This window comes from Cyanistes caeruleus, chromosome 1 (assembly GCF_971803275.1).
Source record: "Cyanistes caeruleus chromosome 1, bCyaCae1.hap1.1, whole genome shotgun sequence".
Lineage (NCBI taxonomy): Eukaryota > Metazoa > Chordata > Aves > Passeriformes > Paridae > Cyanistes > Cyanistes caeruleus.
The window spans coordinates 35,936,461-35,961,401 of record NC_141701.1 but is presented as its reverse complement, the minus strand read 5'-3'; positions in this window follow the sequence as shown (position 1 = coordinate 35,961,401).

The window sequence follows — 24,941 nt, the reverse complement described above, 5'->3', positions numbered from 1 at the left end:
TGAAATTAAAAACAAGAAGAAATAGTCTGGCACGCATGTATTAAAGACATTTATAGATTCCACCTTAAGATCTGACTTGGTACAGCTCCATAAAAACCAAATGCACATTTCAGGCCAATAGGCCATCTCATTTTCAATTATCACGAAGCCAGATTAAGTGCCCTGTCAGCTTTTTCAGCCCCACAGTTTCAACAAAGCCTCTCCCTATCAAGGAAAACTGCTGCAGTCATTGCCCTAACCCTAGGCCATTTATTGTTATATTCTTTAATTTAAAAAATAAATAGAAGTTCTCCATGCAAACATTTGCCAAATGGGATAAGATTGCCTTCAAAAATAGCTTTCTATAGGGAGGCTTCTGAAGTAACTGAAATAGGGTTTAGGCTGAATTTTTTTCACCTACTAACTTGAGAGTCCTATGTACATTCTAGAGGCACTGAAAGAAGAGATAATTATGTTAGTCTAATCTAATGTTCTGTCATTTTTTTTTTTGTTTTCAATTACCAAATATTATCCCTACTTTGTTTTTAAATATAAAATGAAATCAACTGTATCTGTGTATTCCAAAGATCACTGTGTCCAGTTGATAAAACACAATGTCACAAACAGGTTATATATTACTTTATATGCCATTACTTTTTATGCATTGGCTTCTTGAACATCTTATAAGAAGTCTTTTAACCTCCATGAGAGGTTACAGGTCCCTATATCTGTATAATGGTAATAATGATACCGATCTTCTTTCTTAAATTCTTTGATGAATATATTATGTAAAAGTAAGAATTAGAAGGATTAATAGTCTTTAAGGGCCAGAACTGCCTAGTCTACTCTTGTGTATATAGTAGGCCATGTGATATCATGGCAGTTTTATTTGTGCTGAGACCAAGACCCTATGTTAGACTTTGAAGGACACGGAATTTAGCATATCCTTGAAGTTTGTTCCAGAGCTTATTAACACCCTACTTCTACCCCATTATTAATCTGTATCTCATACTAATCTGAGTTCATGCTAAATCCAAGATAAATCATTAGTTCTCACCTATCTTCTTTTCTGCAAGATTAAAAGCTTCTTTTGTACCTGGCATTTTCTCCTTGCCAACCTCCTTACACAGTATGATCAAGTAATTTCTCAGTCTTTTTTCGATATTATTATTATTACTACTGTAAATGGAGTCAGACTGAAAATCTCAGCCTGAACACTGAAATCCTGTGCTTAAATACAAAATGAGAATAGCATAGGGTATCAGCAGTGCTAGCTCTCCTGTGGTGCCCTGCCAATGTTCTTTAATCTTGATCAGGAAAGACCACCTGCAAGGCTAAGCTGATAGTCTCATTCTTCCTGTCCATTCATTCCTGGGTCGCTGAGCTCAGTCTGCCAACATGGGTATCAATTAGTGCAAAAAACATCATCAGAATTTCAATTAAGCTGTGCTAGTGTCCCTGCATTTAAAGCACTGTTGTCAAAATTGTGCTAACTGAAACAAAAAAAGCTATGGTCTGTAATTAAGTCGGTCCTTTTTTAGCTTGAGATCAAGTATTTTTCTAAAAAAAAAAAGTTGAAGAAAAGATAAATTACTTTCAAAACAGCGGGGAAAAAACTGTAAGACAGTCAAAGATGTTTTTCCTCTGACTCAAACACATCTTTTATTTTTAAATGACATTTCACAGGCCATTAGTTCATAATGTGAAGTACTGCTTTTGGACATTTAGAGTAATAAAAAAATCCTTCTGCAGAGAAGCCCATGTTCAGGTTACTTTTCTTCTTAAATATATTTTTAATTTGTTGGCTTAGTGTGAAATTGTTACAGAGACACCTTTGCAGTGATTTACTCTGGCTTGCTTTGAAACACACAAATCCTTAGACAAGACGTGTGCAGAGATAAAAATGCTGGTGAAGGCTGAGGTACATACAGTTGCACAGAAATATTTATGCAAAATATAGGAAAATCTAATCTTTTTTCCTGTCTAGCTGAACTCAAATTTTTGAATCTAGAAATGAGGTGGATGTACCCTGTTCATAGCCCCAAATTCTCATGGGGATCTTCAACCACCTTGGTGTTTGACGGAAAGCAGAAACACAGCTCAGCACATGCAGTCTAGAAGGTTCCTGCAAAGCACTGATGAAAGCTTTTTGACTCTGGTGGTGGAGGATCCACTGGGAGAGGTGTGGGCTGGACGTTGTACTAGCAAAGAAGGACTGGTTGGGGATGTGAAATGCAGGGACAGCTTTGGTTGCAGCACCCGTAAGATGGCAGAGTTCAGGATACTGCATAGGGCAAGCAGGGCAGGAAGTACCATTACAGCTCTGGACATCAAGAAAGCTAACTTTGGCCTCTTCAAGGACCTGCTTGGAGGAACACCACAGGTTAGGGCTCTAGAAGGCTCCAAGAAAACTAATTAATATTCAAGCATCACTATCTCTGAGCTCAAGATCAGTGCATCCCTATGAATAAGAGATCAAGCAAGAACTGCATGGGCGAGTAAGAAACTTCTGGCAAAACTCAAATGGAAGGCAGAAGTTTGCAGAATATGGAAAATAGGATGGAGGAATGTAGGACCACTGTCAGAGTACGCAGGGATTTGACAAGGAAGGCTATGGTCCAGTTGGAATTAAATCTGTCAAGGAATGCCAAGGAGAACAAGGAGAGTTCTTTGAGTACACCAGTGACAAAATGAAGACAAGAGAAATGTGGGTTCATTGTTGAATGAGGTGGGTGCCCTGATGATGAAGGATAGAGAAAACATGGAGTTACTGAATGCCTTCTTTGCTTCAGAAGGCCACTCCTCAGGAATCCCAGGTACTGAAGGAAAGAGGGGAAGTTTTATCTCCTCCCTCTGTTGGAGGAGGATTAGGATAGAGATCATTTAGGGAAAGCTGATACCCACAAATGCATGGTCTCCAATGGTGCACTAGTGCTGAGGGAGCTGGCAGATGCTGTTGTTATGCCACTCTCCATCATCTTTGAAAAGACATGGAGAACAGAAGAGGGCTGAGGAAAGCCAGTGTCACTGCCATCTTCACAAAGGGGAAGCAGGAGGACCCACAAAGCTAGAGGCCAGCCAGCCTCACCGCCATCCCTGGAAATGTGATGGAACAGCTCAATATGGATGCCATCTTTAAGAATGTGGAGGAAAAGAAATGGTAGAAGGCTCTAGCACCTGACTCATTCACCTCACAGACAGCCCAAACTCCAACACTAATTTTGTTCTGATTACCTGACTGAACACCCAAGTACAAGTGAAATAAGTACTGCTCCTCTAAATAACTCAATACAGAACTTTTTAAAGGTTAGTAGCCTAGTTTTCAAACACATACATTGGTTTCTAGTAAAACTCTGGTCTCTTTACCCTATACCTTGACAACATGAACCTTCTTTTCCCTTTTGATAAAACTTAGTGTCAATATTGTAGAACAAATATGTGGAAATCCACTTAGCAATTCGGTTTAATATTTTGCATTTTTGCTTTTGCTAGTTTTCCAGAACATTGGACTACTGTTGTCATATTATCACAGCATCTCAGCTACTTGTCATGAAACATCATATCCAGGAAAATAATGAGTTTCAAAATAAAGATAAAAGGAAACTTTCTTCTAAAAAGCCTTTCTGTGGATACACTCTTTACTTTGGAAAATACGTGTTTCAATGTCTCCTCTTGGTATCCCACAAAGGTAAGACATAACAAATAACAAATCTGATTATTTTCATTACAGTGTTTCAGCTAGACCTCTTGGGGAAATTTTTGGAGGCCTCTATTTTGAGAGTTTCAAATTTCACCCACTTGTATATCAGGTTTTCAGACAGTTTCTTGCTCAGACTCTGTGTTTGTTGTGCAGGAATGTTACAGAATTCTCAACCCTTATTAAGAAAAATGTCAGATTTTAACAAACATGCAGCAAATCCAGCTTCCTGGCTATGGAACCATGCATAAAAACATTCTGTATATCCTTAAATATACACTTCTCAAAATTATTTGGAATAAAACCACATAAGAAAAATAAGATTGAAAACTTGTTAACATAGTAAATACAGTTTATAGAATGTAGATCAATAAAACAAAAACTAGGATTTGTATCCTCACAAACTTGAAATTCCTGCTCCAGTATAATGCTCAGCTTTTTAGACTGGCCAAAATCTTAGCAAAGCTCCACCACTAAGAAGTAAACATTTAAATTTCAAGAAACTGAAGGAAATGTTGAATCTATGTTCTATTAGCATGTTCCACAAGGATCTCCCCCACGATAGCTGTCCAGTTTTATCAATGGTTTTTGCTGTTTTTCTAGTAAGGCAGTCTTAAATAAGAAGACTTTTAAGTCAGCATCGAAAAGGACACTGAAGCATTTTTGAACAAAACATGAAAAGTCATCCACTAGAACCAGGTATATACTATCTGGTAGCACATATAAGATTCAATTTTCTGCATTTCAAACTTCCTGAGAAAATTTCAGGTTTTCTAGTGAACTAAGGGCTGGAAGAGAGCTGTCAGCTATGTACTGTGGTTCAAGAATGATGATTACATTTACTGTCTCTCTCTAAGACAGAGCACTGTCCAAGCATCCAGAGAGGGTGAGAACCACAATTGTAAACCATGGATGTAGATCACGAGAAATTTGAACTCTGATGCTACATAAAAACACTTTTTTATGACATCTATGCCTTTATGGTGCTGTCTTCTCAGTCATTTAACAGAGTGAACAAAGAGAATATCCACACAACTGTCCTCTGCCAACTTTCCAGATTTCCACACAGAAAACTGCCCAGGCATTCAAGCAGCTTTAACCTCTGCCAAGATCTCTCAAGAGCTCTAGGATCTTTAGCCAACAGTTTACAAAGGACAGAGATGGAGGGGGGGCTGGAGAGGGGGGTTTGGTAGCTGAGAAATGCACTGAAGCTTACAGAAATATACCAAAGTGTATCTTTGCCCTTGCATATTTCACTTAATTCTCAGATGTAAACCTTTCTTATCATAAAACCATCTCACCTCTGTAAAGCACACATAACAGCCTGCCATCAAGTGGAACCTGCCTAATCCATTTCTTGGCCTCATTCCTCATCTTTGCTGTAGCCAGATTTCGCTGCACTATGGCCAGATATAAAGGGGCCAAGGCTCAAATTTGAAAGCCAACAGCAGGAGAACCACAGGAGGGCAGGGGATGCCCCTGATGGCACACTCAATAAAATGGAAGGATGAATCTCTATCCACCTCTAACTCCCTAAGCCATGAAGTAGATGTCTCTGGGAAATGTGCTAAGTACAAACTTCGCTCCACACTGGAAGAAATAACTTTTACTTTCTAACAACTTCAGATACATAACCAAAAAGGAGGTAGCACAAAGCTTTCAGCATAATCTGAGATAAAAATACAAAAGTCTTAACGGCATGGGGCATCATATGCATTGGAGAAACCCCCTATCAAGCTTCAATAATAAATAAACTGATGAATGGATTAGAGTGATAAAGCTGTATGGAGGTCCTTTTTTCCTCTTTGACAGGTATGGTGTTTCTGACATTCTGCATGCTAATAGCTGACAGTCAGCCTCATACTGCTTAATGAAACAGGCAGGACCCAGACTCCCAGGGCCCAGTGCCCATCAGGCTACGCCACATAATCTGTAGCTGACAGGAAGAACCTAGCAGCTATGTTCCACCATTATCATTCAAACTTCTATCCAATTATAAAGATACACTTTACTTAGTGAAAACTTTTTCATTTTATACAACAGGAGTAAAATCTCAGTCATTGTTACTATGGGGAGAGCATATAGGCACATGGAAAAACTTTGGAGACACATTTTGTCAAATAGTTCAGGTCAACACAGAGTATGTGTATGTATGCGTATAAAGACAGTGAAACTGCAGATCTGAAAACATTTATTTAAATGCCAGGGCCAGTAGGTGTGGAACCTACCCAGTTCCCACCTTGATGGTCACTGCAAGAGCTAAGGATTTACAGGCACAAAAGCTATTTCCTACATCCATAACATAGAGAGGTCTGGTTACTGCTACAGAAATAGCAGCAGGAGTCACAAGGTGTGACACACCCACAGCACTCTCATGACTGGGTTAGAAATGCCAAGGTTACTGCCAAAACCAGCACTTGAAATACAGCTTAAAGAGACAACAAGCCCAGTGAGAATGGGGTTTAAAGCTATCAGCAAAGAGTTTTCTCTTTCTGATTGGTGTCTGCCAATAGAAAAATATAGGTTTGACTGTCCTTGATAACTATATGCACTCAATTGTCAATGGCTTCTCTGACCAGGAACCATCTGTAAGACCGTCAGTATTTGGTCATCCTCTGAGACAAAGCAGTCTCCTGAGAAAATATACAGTACTTCAATAAATATGATATCTGCATATTGTGTCATGCTTACAACAAGGTGTGGAGAGATTTTATGTACATTATGGTCATATAACTTCCATAATATTTGCAAGCTACCCACTTGCCTGTTGCAAACTACCTACTCAAACACCCAAAACAGATTATCAGTGTTAGTAAGTCTTTTTTTTTGTTTTCGTGTTTGTTGCCTGCAGGTGAACAGGCACCCCACCCCAGGACTGCCTGGCATCTCTCTTTGCAACCTTTTGCTTTCATTTGCTTACAGTGTGGTTCACTTTCACCTCAGGGGTTTACCAACTTTCCTTTGGTACCCTTAATGTCCCATGTGCTAGCAGAGGGACTTGACTTCGCACAGTAAAGTGAAAACATTGTACTTCAATAGCTTCAGAGTTTACATGAGGCATTTCCTTTTACAGTGATTACTGGTGGATAAAGCCTAATGGTCTGTAATTAGGGCTCTCACCTGACATGAAGCACCTGAAAGAGCTACAGCTTGCCTGACCTAGTTGTCCCTGTTCCAGTAACAGCCAGTGACAAAAGGTGGCCAGTTCTCAAGGGTAATTCATCCCAGTCTAAGTCAGATGTCTAGTGAAGGTGTGTTGAATTATCTTCAGCAGGTTCCTTTGTCTTGCACTGATTGCCTGAGTAATCAACATTTAACTCCTAGAAAATTCAAAAGACACACACACAGACTATTATATCCTAAAAGTTAACAGTGGCAGATGCTATATTCACTCACTCAGGTCCTGTGCAGATGATCTTTTCTTCCATGGAAGATTCAGACAAAGAAAAGGATGAGATGATCTAACCTGCTACCATGACATTGAATGCTGAGGCTCTCCCTGCCAAACTTGAGAGCTCAGAGGCACTGGATGCCATCAGCAAGGTCTCTCTGTGACAACTCTTTATAGATTTTCAGGCAGACATCAAAGAGCTAAGAGGTTGCTATAAAAATCAATAGAATTATATTTTTAACTTTTTTATGTCTCATGACTCACTTTTCTATCTTAAGCCTTCTGGGATCCCATTTTCCAGCTTCTTCTTTACAACCATGAAGGGAGAATTTTTTTCCTACTTAAAAGCAGAGATTTTGATGATTTCACATTGCTGCAATAGCACAAATTTCAAAGAGCATATACAGCTTCTCTGAGAAGGCTATGGGTAGGTCAGTCTAACTCCTCATTATAAACAAGTAACAGTTATCATTCTTGGGTGTTTGCCTTGTTTTGTTTTGTAAATGATCTTTATTTAGAACATGCCTTTATTTATAGCTTCCTCACAAAATCTTGAAATCTTCCCACTGACTTCCCATCTAATCCATGTGCAAGAACACTTGCTTGTTTTAACTGCTCTTTGATATTTGGTAACTCTCATCGCTGTTTTACCTTGACTAAAATGATCAGCAACCTCAGTATAAATTAGATGGTAGCTATTTAGAAGGAAAAAGAGTTTTGGCTCTGCAAAACCATCCATTTTCTTTTCAACAAGAATGTCCCCATTCTCCTTCATGGCACTGATATCACTCAGATCTGACACATTCTGAACTACATGGGAAATGCTATACTGGCTTCACACAAATCATTAGTATTTGCACATTTTTCTTAATATATTTTCAATCACTCTAAATGCCTTATACACATGAACTCTAACCACAATGGTACGATCAGCACTTCCTATAAATATAGCCTATCTGCAGAAATTAAATATTCAAAGTACACTTGGTTTGTAAGCTCCATAATTACAGATTAGAAATCTATATGGTCTGTTTATAAGAATTCCTTCTCAAAAGTCCTGAAGTCTTCTCACCCATTGAATTTGGGAGACTAGACACATAAAATAACAGCAGTGGTAACTTTGCTGAAACACTGAATTGATTTTATTGAAAAAGAATCAAGATAACCCCATTAACCAGGTTAGAAACTCCAGCAATACCTGAAGAAGGCAGACGATTCTCAAAATCTCAATGTTTAGTCACCTTAGAAGCTGCAAATAATGGGCGTAGAGAAATAAATTTTAAAATGGTATCAAAGTTAAACCAAAGGAAAACCAAAATGGAAAACTATGTAACAAATATGAAAGAACCTTTTGTTTGTAAAAAAGAGATGCTCTCTGCATAAAAATCAATGTGTGGAAAGATCAAAAAACCTCACAAAAAGGGTTTTTTTTTTTACAATTATGAATGATCGCTCAAGGGAATTTTTATATGTCAGTTTTATACTTCCTCATGTTAAATGAAGTGAAACCACTGAGACCTCAGGCAGCTAACTGCATCACCAGGCAAGGATGGAGTTAGTAATTTCCTTTTTTATCTGGACAGTAAAAAATATTGCTGTGCCACCATAACTTATAGCTTGTGACAAGGCAAAACTTTATGACTTCTGGATTTCTAAGTGGGTCATAGGAGAAAAGAAAAAAGCCCAATGTACCAGAATCTTGGGTAAAGAAAAGAGTCAATTGTATCAGAATCTTTATTTTTTTTTTTCTAGCATAATGACTTGAAGATGAAGTTTAAATTAATGGATTAATTCATATTTTCCCATCTATCTTTCATTCTCTGTATTGATTTTGGAGTCCCGTGAAAGGCAGTCTGAACCAGCTACTGCCTAAAATGGAGAGTTCAACTGGGGTAACACTTAACATTTCAAAAGCAAACTGTTCAGATTTGATAATAAATGAATAGGACAACATTTTTTTCCTAAGCCTCCACTACAGAAAAAACAATGTAACGCTCTTCATCCTGATTTCACTAAGGCCTGGAAGTCTGATGAATAGAAGCAATCATCCAAAAGCACTACTGTCAGTCTAACTTTGCAATTTCGGTTCAAGATCTTTCCTGTAGGCTACAACAATACTGAGACTGGGTTAAAGAATGTGTCTTAGGATCTTTTATATTTTTGTATAGAATGCTATCATTATGGTGTCTCTTCACTGCAAATATAATTTCATCCCAAACACCAGGGTCTCTCCAGTCAAAATTTGCCCCTGTGGAGCTGAAGGAAACTCCAATGATTTCGTGGCTAAATCACAGATAATGCACCCTAGTCTGAAAGGAGTACTTTCTCTTTGGCATTGTCCACAATCTGTAAATCTCAGATGTTTATTCATTAGGGCAGTGATTAGAAGCCCAGTCTTCCAGGCAACAGCCGTTGTCATTAAGCTATAGAGTCTGAATATTTACTATGAATATTTTAAGTATTTTATATTAAGTAGATTAGCTTCAGCAAGAGGGGATGAGGGATTCATCTTAGAGCATGCTATTGTGTGATAGCTGGTGAACTCCTGATCTGGTAGGAGATTTTCTGGTGGGAGGGTAAGATGTGGCTTCAAATCTGTATTCCAAAGCAAGTGATGGAAGAAAATGAGCCTGTGTAATACGAATGAGTGTTCTGTGCACCGGGCTGTTTAGCATTTGACATGGGTCATTGGGTTTCATTTGTGACCCAAACTGATAAAGACATCCTGAAGCATTTTGTTACATCAGAACTTGCCAAGAAGATCAGAAAAACACACCCATGGTTTGTGAATCTTGCTGTGGTTTTGGCACTGATCAGTTAGTTTGGCATTTTCAGGTGCACTGCTTGAAAGAGATCGTGCCAAGCAACAGAAATGAAGGCCACTAGGAATTCTCTGACTGCAGTATCACACCAAGGTGCCCAGGGCACCAACAGAGAAGAAATAACCAATAATCCATTTGGAATTCCATGCTTAGAAGTCGATTAAATTAGGAATTTCTGTAAATTAACTCTTCAAAGGACCAAATCTTTGTATACTGGAAAAAGGGAAATATTACATCCATTTTTAAAAATGGTGGGAAGGAGGACCTCAGGAACTAGTGATCTTTCATCCTCATCTCTGTGCCTGAAAAGATCATGGAACAGATTCTCCTAGAAGTTATCCTATGGCACATGGAGAACAGTGAGGTGATTTGGGACAAACAGCATGTCTTCACCAAGGGAAAGTCCTGCCTGACCAATCATGTGACCTTTTACTGTGGAGCTACCATAGCAGTGGGCAAGGGAAGGGCCACTGTTATCATTTCTGTACAGCCTTTGACAGAGACCCCCCAAAATCCTTCTCTCTAAACTGGAGAGGGATAGATTTCATGGGTTGAGTTTAGTGGATGAGAATTTGATTGGATGATTGCATTGAGCAATTAATGGCTGGACACTGAGCAGTTAATGGCTCAATGCCCAGGTGACAAGTGGTGTCCCTCAGGGGTCCATATTAGGATCAGTGTCATCCAGTGTCTTCATCCATGACAGAGACAAAGGGATCAAGTCTGCCTTCAGGAAGCTTGCAGAGCACACCTGGCTGAGTTGTGCTGTTGACACACCTGAAGGACAAGATGCCATCCAGAGGGACCTGGACAAGCTCTAGCAGTTGCCCTTGGTAAACTCATGAAGTTCAACAAGGCCAAGTGCAAGGTCCAGCACCTTGATTGGGGCAACCCCCTGTAGCAATACAAGCTGGGGGATGAAGAGATTGAGAGCAGCCTTGTGGAGAAGGACTTGGGGGTGTTAATGGATGAAAGGTATGAAATGCAATGTGTGCTCGCAGCTCAGAAAATTAAGTACCTGAAGTACTGAATACAGCTTTGGGGTCCTCAGCACAGGAAAGACATGGAGGTGTCAGAGTGAGTCAGAGAAGGCACACAAAGATGATCAGAGGGCCAGAGTACCTCTCCTATGAGAGAGGGCTGAGAGAGTTGGGGTTGTTCAGTGTGGAGATGACTCCAGGGAGACCTCAGAGCAGCTCTTCAGTACCTGAAGAGGACTCATAAGAAAGATGGGGACAAACCTTCTAGCAGGGCCTGTTGTGACAGGACAAGGGGTAACAGTTTTAAACTAAAAGAGGGAAAATTCAGACTAGGTATAAGAAATTCTTTGCAATGAGGGTGGTAAAACACAGGCTGTTCAGGAGGTAGTAGATCTCCCATCCCTGGCAACATTCACTGGATGGGTCTCTGAATCACTTGATCTAGTTAAGGACATCCCTTCTCACTCCAGAGGGTTCGGACTAGATGGTCTTTAAAGGTCCTTTCCAACCTAAACTATTCCATGATTCTATATTTTGCTTTTGACTAAATGAGCTCTGAAGGACCAATAGGAGACTTGTTCAGTATTCAGGATCATATTGTACAGCAATGGTGCACAGTTTTTCTGGCTGAATGGGCCACCTCTTTCTCTGCAAATATCAACAGACATAATGTAGGTAGACCTAATCACACATGCAGTCGACCCAGTGCTTTCTGGAATCTTTGCTGGGACCTCCCATGCGCCATGCTGTTGTGCTCAGGAGCTGACTTAAAGCACGAGCACAGTCAGGAGTGGGTCCTCACTGCCAATTAACACACAGAGCCTGTGGCCCGTTTTCTTGGAGCCCTACTGCTATCATGTGGCCAGAAAAGAAGACAGCTGGGATCATGCAGCTGCCACCATCACGAGAATAATTAGTTTAGCCTGAAGCAAGCTCCTGTGCATCTCCAAGGTGCCCTGGGAAAGAGGGCAACCAGGATTAGCTGACAGACTCTCAGTTGAACACTTGAGAGATGAGATATCAAATTGATTTAATTCATATGTTGGATGTTTTTTTTACAAAGTCCTTGAAAAATTGAGTGATTTGGGTCAATGCATGTAAAAGCTTCAAAGGAATCAGGATATTTTTGTCTTAGTTACTAACAGGCATCCCACTGCTACAAACATATGAGACTTTATAGGTGATGTCTACCCTGATAAACAAAACAGACTAGGGAACCCTAAAGGCAAGTGTCATAATAGCTCACAGCCATCTGGCCAGATTCCCTTTCTTCCTCCCCAAAACAATGTGGTATAATCCAGCCTGCCCATGGAGGCCCTCACTTGTGTTATTCTCTCAGACATTTGTAGCTTTTATCTCTAAAAATTCTATTTGGCACAAGTGTGAATTGTGCCAAGGACAAGTGTTAATAGCCAAACACTGTGGACATTCTTAGTCTGGCACCCAAGCCCCCACTAACTCTGCTGTCTGCTGAGGCAGGAATAGCTGCAGAATCCTCTCAACTTCAATGAATTCCTTCAGCCCTCACAATAAGGTCTGCAAAAGCACAAATACATCAAATTTCAGGGTCTGGAACTCTGTAATAATAAATCTTAATTTTCCAACAGCTTTGACAAGCAGAATCTAACATAAGAATGGTTATGACAAAATATTTCTCAATTAACAGATGTTTTTCTTCAATGCTGATCTAACCTGCCATAATTCTGGAAGGATTTCCCATAATGTTATCTTTTGTAAGAATACACTCAAGGTCCCAGAGTTTCTGCCCTGTTTACCAGAACAATTTTAAAAGACCGTTTTAATAGACAGTTTTGGCTTTTCTAACTTGAAGGGTAGCTCATTTCAGTGGGATTGGACTATATTAACTTTAAAGGTCATTTCTACTTTAAACTATTTTGTAATTCTATGATTTGTGTCAAACATCAAAATCAAAGCCTTTTTTAAGGTTTCTAAATACAACAAAATATCTTAATATAAAATATTTTGGCATGGTTGGCTTTTAAAAATTACTCCTGGAACCTGTCAAAACTTTCATCCATTCATGACAGAATGCTGACCAAGAGCTCAAAAACATGTCAGGAAGAGAAATAACAACGATAAAGTGGCATGCCTATTTTAATGTCATAAACTGTGAAATCCTCCAGAGTTGCTCAAATCTGCGTGTTTTCCTTGATCTGATCAATGTAAACAATCACATTATTGGTAATGAAGCTCATGGACAGTAGGCAACAGAATGACAAAACCTGTCCCTTCACTTGTAGAGAATTTGTGCCAGATGTTGTAAGTGCAAACATTGGACCTCAGCCAACATGCCAAGCTGCACACATGTTCACACTAAATTCTTGCTGGCATAAGAAAATAGGGAAGGAATGTATATTCAAGGCCTTTTCAATGTTTTCTTTAGTGTTCTATTTATCCTTACTGCTTACTTCAGAAAGAATAAATCTGTGATATATTTTGAATTTCATCTTTCCTCATTTTCAGCTTATTCCAATTATTAAAATCCTTTGTTGAGTTCCAGCCATCCTGCTGGAATTACAGAAACCAGATAGTGGAAGATATTTAATAGAAACCTACTTCTATAGTAAGATCAGCTATAGCTGTGAGATTTGGGCATAAAATTTAATGGCAATATATCTGCATATCATATAGAACTGGAATTTTTTAGCATGGCTTTCTGTTAAATTCAAATAAACCTGTCTGCCACTTAGAAGTCTGCCTGTCTGCCATGAAAGATACAAACCCTAACATAACTATCAAGTCTTCAACCTTGTCTTCATTCACTGGGTGGATCTGCCCATCTCACATTAACATTAATGGGAATTCCATGTATGCATCACTTGGAGAAAATACTCCCTAAGATATTTTATCATTATCATTTTAGGCAGGTAGGGATGGCATCAATCATGCATCCAACACGGCTGTACAATGAGCATTATTAAAGCACCAGAGCAATAACAAAATAAATAAATAAAGAAGCATAGATATTGCCAAACACATTCTTTTTGTAACTGTAAGAAGGATCAAATGGAAAATTTTTGAGAATCCTGGGAGAAGAATATGACTTAGTTGCAAGTTTTCTTGTAATTAAAAAAGATCTAAAACCTAATTTAATTCTTTCCCTTTCTAGAAAAAGCAGCAATGTGATGGTAAAGACCAATGCCATTATGTAAGCAAGTCACAGGTAAGATGCATTCAATTTATCACAAACACCCAGTGGGTGAAGAAAGAAGGGGATAGTTTACATTGAAACTGGTTGATCTCTGTGAATTTCTTTTTTTTTTTCTTTTTTTCTTTTTTTTTAACAGAAGATGACTCCTTCCCATAATTTTAATATTTTGGGGAAAATATTTCCAGACAGCCTCATGAGAGTGGTATGTACTGATCAGGAAGCTTGGTCTCAACTCATCACTTCTGCTTTACTGTGAGCAGGAACAAGAGGAGACATCAGTAGATGGTACCACTGCCTCACTCCTTCCTTCTTTTCTCACTAGAAAACTGCAGCAGAAAAGCAACCAAAAACCTATCCTCTGACCAATGCTAAGCTGATAATTCTGGGCATGTCCAAACCATAGTACACATTGAGAAAATTAGCTCCAGAATCAAAAATACCCTAGAAACACCTGCACAATGCTGCACTTAAAACAAATTAGCTTTTGGAAGCCTACAGTTCTTTTAGGATACCATAGCATCCACAGCCTATTGCCTGGATGTATCAGCAGCAAGCAGCAAAGGAGCAGAAGGAGAAAAGGAAATACTGTCATCCCAGGATAATCAAAGCATCGAGGTCTACTGTCAAGGTAGGCATCCTGTCACTCTTCCCACCTCTCTCTCCCAATAATTACATCATTCTCTCATTTTCTCTTGTAAAAGAAGCTCTAGGAATAAACATCTTTCATTTCAATTTGAAAAACAAGTTCTTAGTTGTGAGAGTTCAGCCCGGGCAACCTCTTTTTCTGTGCTTCCTGTGCAAGGAGATGGATGCAACACTTTTGTGCTTACATCCTTTGAGCATCAGGCTCTAATTTGTTTACACTGCCACTTTGCCACTCAGATCACCTAGGCTTTGATAGACACTGAGAAATACTAAGAAGGAATAGGCGAGATCCTGGCAGGCTACAATGAATTCAGTTCTTCAGCTATATTGCCAAACAAACACAGCTCACTGATGGCTGAGTTTTCCTGACATAAACCTCATGAAGCTCAACAAGGCCAAATACAAGGTCCTACACCTCAACACCAGTGCAGACAAGGGATTGAAATGACTGGGTTCTGCTGAGGAGTTTGGGATCCTGGTGAATTAAAAACTGGTCATTGGCTGGAAAATAGCACTTGCATCTCACCTGGAATACTGCATCTAGCCCTGGGGAAAACCAGTATGAAAAAGACATGGAACTGTTGGGGCAGGTCCATAGGAGAGCCACTAGAAGGGTCAGAGAGATAAAACACATCTCCTGTGAAGAGAGGCTGAGAGAGGTAGGGCTCTGGAGAAGAAAAAGTCCTGAGAAGAAATTACTGTGACCTTTCTATATGTATTTCAATATATATTCTCCTATAAAAACAAGGAGATTTTACCAAGGCCTACAATGACAGGACAGAGAGCAGGGGTTTTAAAGTGAGACTGGACATATGGATGTATTTTTTATGATGTTCCAGTGTTGAGACACTGGAACAGGTTGCCCAGGGAAGCTGTGGATGCACATGGCAGGAGGCTGGACCAGATAATCTTCAGAGGTCCTTTTCAATACAAACCATTCTGTTATTCTGTGACAAAGAACCTTCTCCTGCACTGCCATTCAGTCTGCAAGCAAAGATGAAAACCACATCACCTTTGAGTTAAAAATCAGGTTTTTCCACCTCTTAAGTTGTCAGAGATGATGACAAAGACGTGTGGTTAGAGCTGTTCTCAGGTTGGCTCCCTTTCTTCCTTTACCTCTAGAGCAGGACAGTAGAAGGAAAGAGTAGAAACAAGGAAGAAATTGTCTGGGCAGGCACCAGAATAAGCTTCTACTAAATAGCTGACAGTCATTGTGGTGAGGCCAGGCCATAAAAGACTGAAGCTCCCTAAAAGCTTCAGCCCATGCTGTAAGGCTGATGGTTCAGCTTTTGTGTGGTTCAGTTGGTGTCACACATTTTCATGCCTGTCACATATGACAGCAGCTTCAGGGAGGTCACGAGCACAGGACAGTTCAGAGGATTTAGTGCCCCTATGTTAATATTCAAGTCCATCAAGTCTTGTGCTCTAAGAATCTAATTTTGATCCACCCCCTGCTCCTCAAAAATTAATATATTCATAGGTGAAATAGAGAAATTAAAATATTTAATACCTCCAGAAAAACTGCAGGCCTTCAACTTTGGAAAAGCAATATTTTGGATATTGATTCCATCTAACAAGCTGTCATTCCAACAAGTCATACTGGAGTCAGCAAGGGAGGAATGAGAGAGTTACAGGTTCTTTGGTATGCTTCTTTTCTGTGTTTATACACCTGCTAGCACATTAGTGAATCACCAGTGCTGCCACACTACAACTACTAAATAACATTAGCAGAAAAACTCATATTTGAATTCCCTCGTGTGCTTATCACAAACCCATTTAAAGATGTTTCCAACTCTCCCAACTCTGAATACACTAAAAATTATTTCAAACAGAAAGTCTTCTTAAAAGAATGTGACAGTGTCAAATACTGGAAACACAGTGGAGTAAGCACAAAGAAAACACAGACCCCAGTACACTGATTCAGTAAGTTACATTCAAGGAGCAGCAAAATTGTGTCTTTTCAAGTCACTCAGGCTTTGGAGAACAAAATTTTAGCTTTAGCTTTTGCCCAGAACTCTCACTTGTGTTATTTTATATCATAATTATTTGCGTTAGGGCAGTATCAAGTGAGAGAGAAGCCTGTATTTATAATGTCTTTGTGTGACTGAGCATATTTGTGAATTAAATCTAATCTACATTTCTAACATATGTGTTCAGATGTTATCTAGGACATAACAGGGCGTTTGAGCACTTTCACTGCTTAAAGAAGGTAAGCTCTACCGTATTGACAGAAAATTCAGCAAGTATTGAAACTGAAGTGCATGAAAAACCTTCTGACAAATCAAAGTGACTGAGCATGTTTGTCAAGAAAAATGAAGTTTTTTGCCATACAGGTACACACAACCATGATTTTGTCTCTGGAGTTTAATGATTAGATGACTGTTTCTAGAAAAATAAATTCATAAATAAATGGCAAATTATGTGGAGCCAAGACAAAAGAGCCTAGTAAAGACACCAGCATTTTATTCTGTTTAAATAATCCATGTGTAATTGGGATATTTTCTGACTTATTTGTTATTTGTTGTTATTCACCAGTACCTGTGGGCCATTATTCTTTTTGGGTGGATCAATCCTGTACAGACTACAAGTGCTGTGTAGTTTCCAGTCAGATGACAGTGGTTCACTGCAGTTACTCTAACCAGGGTGCTCTTATGGTTTTCCAGCTCAATCAGGCAGAAAATCTGTAGCAGGAATAAAGCCATGTGCAGACTCCTAAACTGGCTTCTGCAAGAAAAGATGTTCACTAGCTAGCCCTAATTTTGCTTCACATGGAAATTCAGGCCAGTGAAAACTCAGAGTGATGATATGTAAAACAAGAGGGAAATCTGGGCTAAAACCTTTTCAGCTCATGTTCTTCTCTATTTCCACAGCTATTTCCCAGAAATATGAGCAAATACAGCGGTTTGTATTCCCCTGGTTTATATGTCACCACAAAATTTGCAGACTAATAAACCAAATAACTTCATTAGGAGAAATTCTCCCTGCTCCCTTCTCTGGAGGTCAGAAGGCAGAAAATATGCTGCCAGGGGTGCTGAGGAAGGTCCCTGGGCATCCTGGGGGGATGCTACAGCAGCAGGTCATCACAGCAAGGACTCAGCAGAAGAGGTAAAGGGAGCAGGGCAGCAGTGAGGGAACCCAAGAACACAGACCTGGCAAGTTAAGGGGCAATACAGCAACCAGAAAAACGGAGGCAGCTGCAGGTGTATGCCAGGGAAAAGAGGCGGGCCTTATCATGGAAAAGTAGCTTTAGGGGAGGTTTGCACAAGCACAGAAATCACGTTGCACACAAAGGAGCTTTAGTCACCTCTTAGCTGTAGGCCCATGAAAGGAGGAAGGATGAGTTGGACAAAGTGGCCTTTGCACAGGCACATTTTAATCATTTAGAAGTAAATACTTAACTCAAATTTAACTCAAAAGTCACATGTCTTCTCTCAGTGACTTATGAACTTGTTTTTTTGCATTATCTCTTGAAAAATAATTTGAAGGAAGAAGCTAATTCAGGCCCAGTTCTTGTGTAACAGAAGCTGGAGTAATACTTTTTACAAGGGGACTTCACTTGCAGCACTGTGTGTTTTAATAGTCAAACCAATACATTCAGATGAGTTTTAATACCTACCACTGATGTGCTGTTCGTAGGCTACAGAGAGATGTAATAGAACAACTACTCAGAAGTTAACAATATCATCCAGTTTACCAGTTCAAACTTCCACCCTGTGGGGTTTTTTTGAGGGGGAAAGGGAAGAAAATTAATATTATTTTTACATGGAACTTAAAACAAAGTGTAATTTAGGAAGATTAACTGACAATTTAATGGATTGATCCAAAGAACGTTTTAATTTGCAAATAATCTCCTAAATGTCATGAAATCTCCAAAGAAACATGCAAACTATTCTGAGTCCAAAAATAATGAGTTATTGATTCTTTTGTTATGAAATCACTCCGTAGGTTGGCAGTATAGCTTTAGGCCACAATCCATTACATGAGCAAATTACAGTACCTGATGCTGACAATGAAGAAATGACAGCAAACTTTTTCTCATTTAAATATAGGCTAGAAAAAAAATTGCCAAAACAAATTCTTTTCCCTCCACCAACTAGGTTAATTAATTAATTAAGCACTGTTCTTTCACATACTGTATTTCTGAACGGATAACATTTCTGTATATCTGATCAAATGCGTTACCCAAAATTCCCAGAACTGAGTTCCTACTGAACCTCTACTATCTACATGTGTAGACTAGAAATCTGTATTTATCTATGCATAGATACATTGTTTTAAGGAGTTAAACAAATGCCTAAACCTCTTTCAGAAGCAAAACCTGTCAAAACCAGGTAGCTCATAAATGAATTGAGCACCTAAAGGCATGATGACAATGTCACTGAGTACTCATTTACTTCAAGGAATACACTTCATCCCCAAAAAATGTTAAGAAAAGCTTGAATATATGAGATCCGTTCACTTCAGACATGAGCAGAGCATCAAAACCTCTCAGCCCATGGTCTCTAGCTTTTCTTAGACCACCTTTACATCAATAATTAATATAGCTTAAGTCCAAAGCAAAGCAAAATGAAAACTTGAACTCAGAGTATCCTACAAAGACTAAAATTTAAACTGGAGTCACACAATACAATCATGATGACACTTTCTGCTATAAGCTCTAAGCAAAGAAATCCCCAAAGTCTTTGCCTGAACACAGCTCGGGGTCCCTGAAGCAGATGCAAGTTAAAGAAAAATAACACACAGCATCAGTCTCCAAAAGGAGCTAAGTTTGAGTCCAAGCCTGAGGTCAAAGAAGAGCATGTACTTGTGTTTTGATCTTTACCAGAATAGCGTTTCAATGCCTATTCCACCAGCCAAAATTATACCCATAAGAGCCTGTGACAGCTATTCCTGCTTTAGGTAAAGCACTCTCTGGAGCTGGAGACAATGGTATCCAGTAACTCAGCCCTCAGCCCAGCCCCAGCCCAGTTTCACCCTCTTTTGTCCAGTTTACCACAGAGGGTAGTTGCTCTTTTTTCACATCTGAGTTTCTCATGAGATGATGGCACTGTCTTCCCCAGTGTCCCACCACAGCTCCCATCAAATACTTGCACTTCCCAAAAAATGTATGTTTTCTAAGGATACAGGGTGAGAGCAGAGGAAGAACAAGGATACCGCCACACAAAAAAAAGGTTCTGGATGGAGATATAGAGATTTTGCCTGTGGGTGGAGAGGTTGCCCGATTTTTTCATTCCCCAGAGGCTGAGTTTCTGCTTCATTCTCTGCTATATGGTGGCTCTAGCCCTCAGCAGCAACAAGGCTTGTAAAGGACTGAAACTTGTCTGCCAGGTATTCCCACTGATGTCAAGCATGAGTTAGGAGGAACCATGTTTGTACCTGGATTCATATGATGATGTTTTCCATTTGAAAAGAAAGGTTGAATTTGAAGATTTTGAAGAATTCTATCTTTTGAATACAGCTCAGAGAATATAAAAATGCTAGATCAAAAATTGTTGAGGTGGCAAAGGGGATGAGAATATATTCCCTGAATATAGATTATAAAATGTTCCAGGTTTCCTTTTGATTAATTGCTTTATTTTCTTGTGTTTGTTTAAGAGTTTTACTTCCACTGTGGAATTATCTTAATTATCTTATAAACTATCTTTCTTCACTAAACAACTAAAAGTTAGTTACTACAAATACGCTGTGAAATCTATTGCATTTATCCACTGTTTATACTTCTTGCAAAATAGTATAAAGTCTTAATACAAAAAGACAAACCTTTAAAACTGCTTCAGGCTCCAAATTAAAAATTATTCCCTTTTGTGTTGATTACCAAGGGATATTTAGAGAATCCCCTGTGATCACAGCACATTTCCATGTTGCCTGTCACTTTAAGGTGAAAAATTTGCAAGGACACTCTCACCATCTGTCATCAACTCACTTTAGGTGACACAGAGGACTGGTCTAAAATGGCCAATAGGGCCTCATGCATAACAAAGCCCTTGCACTTTTGCATTGTTTGTATTTTGACCTGGGCAGATAATCCTTCAGAAAGGGGGCTGTGTTTTGCTACTTCTTTTTTCCTCACCAAGTGACCATTTCAGTGCTGTCTTTTAAAGAGAAATCATCCATCCATCTAGCAAGTAAATTTAGAGAGCTCTCTCACTCTTCGGCCTGAACAGCTACATTGCAGACTGAGGGCATTTTATTAGCAACACTGCACTTCATGAAAGCTAGTGAAAAACTTGCTTTTCTAAACTAAGGGCCTTTTTTGAGTGACATAGTCACTTCATTTAAACTGTAAATCCAGGTAGTTGTGAACGTTTAATACACTGTCAAGGTTTGTTGCTAACAGTCTCTCATTAAATTGATAATTTAAAAGCAGACAGCAATCTAGAAAGGAAAAAATAGCACCTTTCTGCAGCTCAACAAAACCATGTTAGCCTGTTTGTATAGTCACTCATATAACAAGGACCATTTCTCATAGCAGAAGTCGAAGATAAACTGTTCTTACCACTATGTCAAGCACCACTTAAGACTTGCAAATACCATTTCCTCATACAATAGAGGCCTCTCCAGCCTATCAAGTTTGTAGCTGAGACACTTACAGCACTGGTTAAAGGAATTAAGATAAAAAGTTGGAAAAATAAACTCCTGGAATTTGTTTTTTATCCTGTAAGTTATCTACCTCGATGACTGGAAAATAAAAGATTAATAGAACATTAATCCCTGGGCTCTATCTGCCTCAAAGTCCAACAGCGAAGAAAATTTTCAGAAGCAGCTATTGTTAGAAACAAGTGAATGGATGAAGGGAAGAATAAATATAGGATGGGGACATCCTTTCTCTCAGAGTAACAGGACACTAACAGGATCCTCTAGGTTTTATGTCATCTTCCACACATACAGTATTTGCATCTGTAGAAGCAAATCTATATTCAAGGCACAGGCAAGTCTTCAAATGATGCATTACTTCTTTAGACTTATTTCTGTTGTAATTGGGGAACATTTGTTATTATTCAGTCCACCCTTATATTTTAGTAATAAACCAGACCTTTTAATTCCAAATGAAGCCAACTCCTTCCTCTACAAAACAGGTTCCACTGGTGCCAAAGGGAATTACACTGAATTTTAAAGGATGAATAATTTCCTTAAGGTCCACTCCTTCTCTCCCACCTACACCATGCACAATATATCAGAAACACAGAGTCACTTAAGCATGGGAGGGATTCCTCCTAGCTCCCCTCCTAGTTCTGTATTTCACTGAGAATGGCTGCACATAAACAAACAGCCATTTATTGTTCTATTACTGTGTCAGGTTCTGAAGGAATTACCTTCTCAATCAAATTTCCATGCAGAAAAATGGGATCTGTAAAACCATGGGCTAGACAACCTGGGTCTAGTCTAAAACCCTGGTGATCTGTGAACTCTAGGGTTCCAGCTTTTTCCTGGGTTTAGGATGTAGGAATAGGCAAAAATTTCTTCCAATACAGATTCCCTCCTCTTTCAGACAAAATTTTTGAGATGTACAAAAAAGTCTCCCTGAAAACTAGGTTTGGAGAGAGAATTTCCATAAAGCTTTCAGCTGAGCTGCATAGAGATATGATGTCACTACAGATGGTGAAAACTCTCAGTGGATTCCCCCTGCAGTATGAAATTAGTACTTTTGCTTGTTGAAGATACAACCATGCTTTTTATATGTATTTGATTTTCAAAACAACAGGACATGCACAAGAGAACAAATAAAAAATTGCCCACATTCAAATGAAACTTTATCACAACAACTTTCCTGAGTTGTACATGGCACCTTTCAAGAACAGATGTGAATCACACATCTGGCTAAGAAGTTCCCAGACATCTTTTCCTGCATGATATTAATCATTCACCATTTATCTTTACATATTTTTGAGCTCTAAATACAACGTTATGTGTTCCAGTCAAGATAGAAATAAATTCTTCAAGATCTTTGGATACTACAGCTTTATGGTAAATATTTGGAGGCAATTTCTGGTGATAAAAAGTAAAGGATTCTACCTCTTGGTGCACTTCTGTGAAAATAATGAATTCAGGAAGAGTTGCAGAGCTACCCAGTAACCTCACTGACAAACACTGGGGTGTCCAGGGTTGGTGGAAGCATGGTCATTTGTGATAGAGGGTTTGCAGCACCCCACCTCAGTGACAAAAGCTCAGTGATGCTAATTCTGAGAGAAATGCTGATATTCTGCCAAAACATAGCTTGTAAAAGCTGCACTTGCTTCTGATTCAGTGCAGATCCCTTGGAACTCTTAAGGAATGGTTGAAGGTATACTCTGCGACCCTGCCTGCATTCTTGGCACATCCTGCTCAGGATAACTCCCTGCACAAGGCCTCACATCTCCCTTTGGACCTCTAGAGTACAGACCCAAACATCAAAACCTTTCAGGTAACAGTGCTCCCAGCCTCCAGAGAAGAGAAGAGCAGAGCAGGCGCCCATTCTGTTTTGAGAAGGGACATTTAGAGTTCAGAAAACAGATATGTAAAGAAAAGAGTATCCCAAAGCTATACATATCATACAGAGGCTTGATCTCCAAACAAGAAATTTATGGAAAAACAGCAAGGCATAATTTAGTAGGTGTGTCAGTACCCCTGCAGCGTGCAGAAATCTGCTGTTTGATTTAATAATTTCTTCCAAGGGCAATATTTGTCCAAAGTTTTTCCTTTACATTTATTAACGAACATTAAAAAGCATTTCTGAAAACACAGTGAGAATCTGACAATCACCCCTGAAGCTCAAAGTAAAGAGAGCGCTTCAAAAGTAAACTTTTACTTGGGGTTGGAATAAAAATTTATAAAAGTAATTTAAAATATATTAAACATGTTTCCTCTTACAATCATCTCTCTTGTTCACAGATTTAGTATTTTTATGATCATGTCTTGAGGAAGTATTTTCATTTATGATCCCTAGACATAGCATTTAACTTCCTTCCAAAATGCTTTAAATAAAAATGTGAACACAATATAGAAGCTAAGAAATGTATGTCTCCATGCTTCCTTAAACATGTGAAAATGCCATATTTTACAAGCTAATCTTCCAATAAATGATATCTTGTACTTAACTATGGTGCACTCTGAAAAAAAAAATATAGATAACAATGTTTCAATATATCAAGATTCAGTTTAGTAGGTGCAAAAAGGATCTTTCTAGTGCTGGAATGGCATATCACATTAACACTTCTGACATCTGAAGCTCCAATTTCCATGCTCTAAAAACAAAACAAAAAAAAATAGGATTTATTTTGGTTGCTATCTGCACTTGAGTATAGGGCTTGCTTTCACTCTGACTCACACATGTAAACACAAACAGTCCTATCACAAAACAATTGGCAGTTTTCATTGTCTTGTTAATCTTGAAGCCACATTTTTCTGTAACTTAACAGACTTTGCCATTTGGAATTCATTATAATTTGCATTGCTAATTAAGGTTGTTTCTGATGGATTATTTCTGTATTAAAGTTTATTGCTGTATGAAAGATTTTTATTTTTTTTCCTAAAGCTTCTTAGTAAAATACTTTTTAATCAACATTAGACCTGTCTGGTAAAGAAGAACATACCTTCCCTTCATGAGTAAACTCATGCAGTCGCATCTATATAAAATCCATAAAGATATTACAAATCTAAACAAACTCTATGGAGAATTTTTTTATTAAAATTACAAAAAAAAGGCATCTGAATAATATAATTTTTTTAAAATGCTACTCTTTTCATGGAAAAAAAATAACAGAAAGGGGTTTCATAAGCATAAAATAAAATCTGTAGCCTATAATACAACTAAGAATGGTAAGGGGTGAGGAAATGGTAATGAAAAAGGACAGTATAAGAGAGAATGAGGAAATATGTAATGTATTTAATGATTCAAACACATATAGCTGTTGGAATCTATAAGAAATCAGTGCAGAAGTTGCTTTATTTACCAATCACTTGCTACCACTATTTCATTACATCACAGCCTTTCTCAGCAATCCTAGGAATTTTGTGGCTAAAGAGGTTTGAGTGTTTATGACAAGCTATTCTTTCTTAAGTACTCAGCAAGGACTAACAATTTTCTTTTGTGGTTTAAGCAAGTATAGACCTTCCATTTAACCTCTGAATCTGAGCTAAAACCTCTAGTGACATTATGCATGACTTCATGACTAGCAGTCAGAAGTGAAAATGTAGTTCTTGGCCCTGCCTCCAACAGAAGTAAAAGGAAGTTTTACCCTGGGAATAGGGCTGGCTTCTCATTGCCAAATCAGCATTC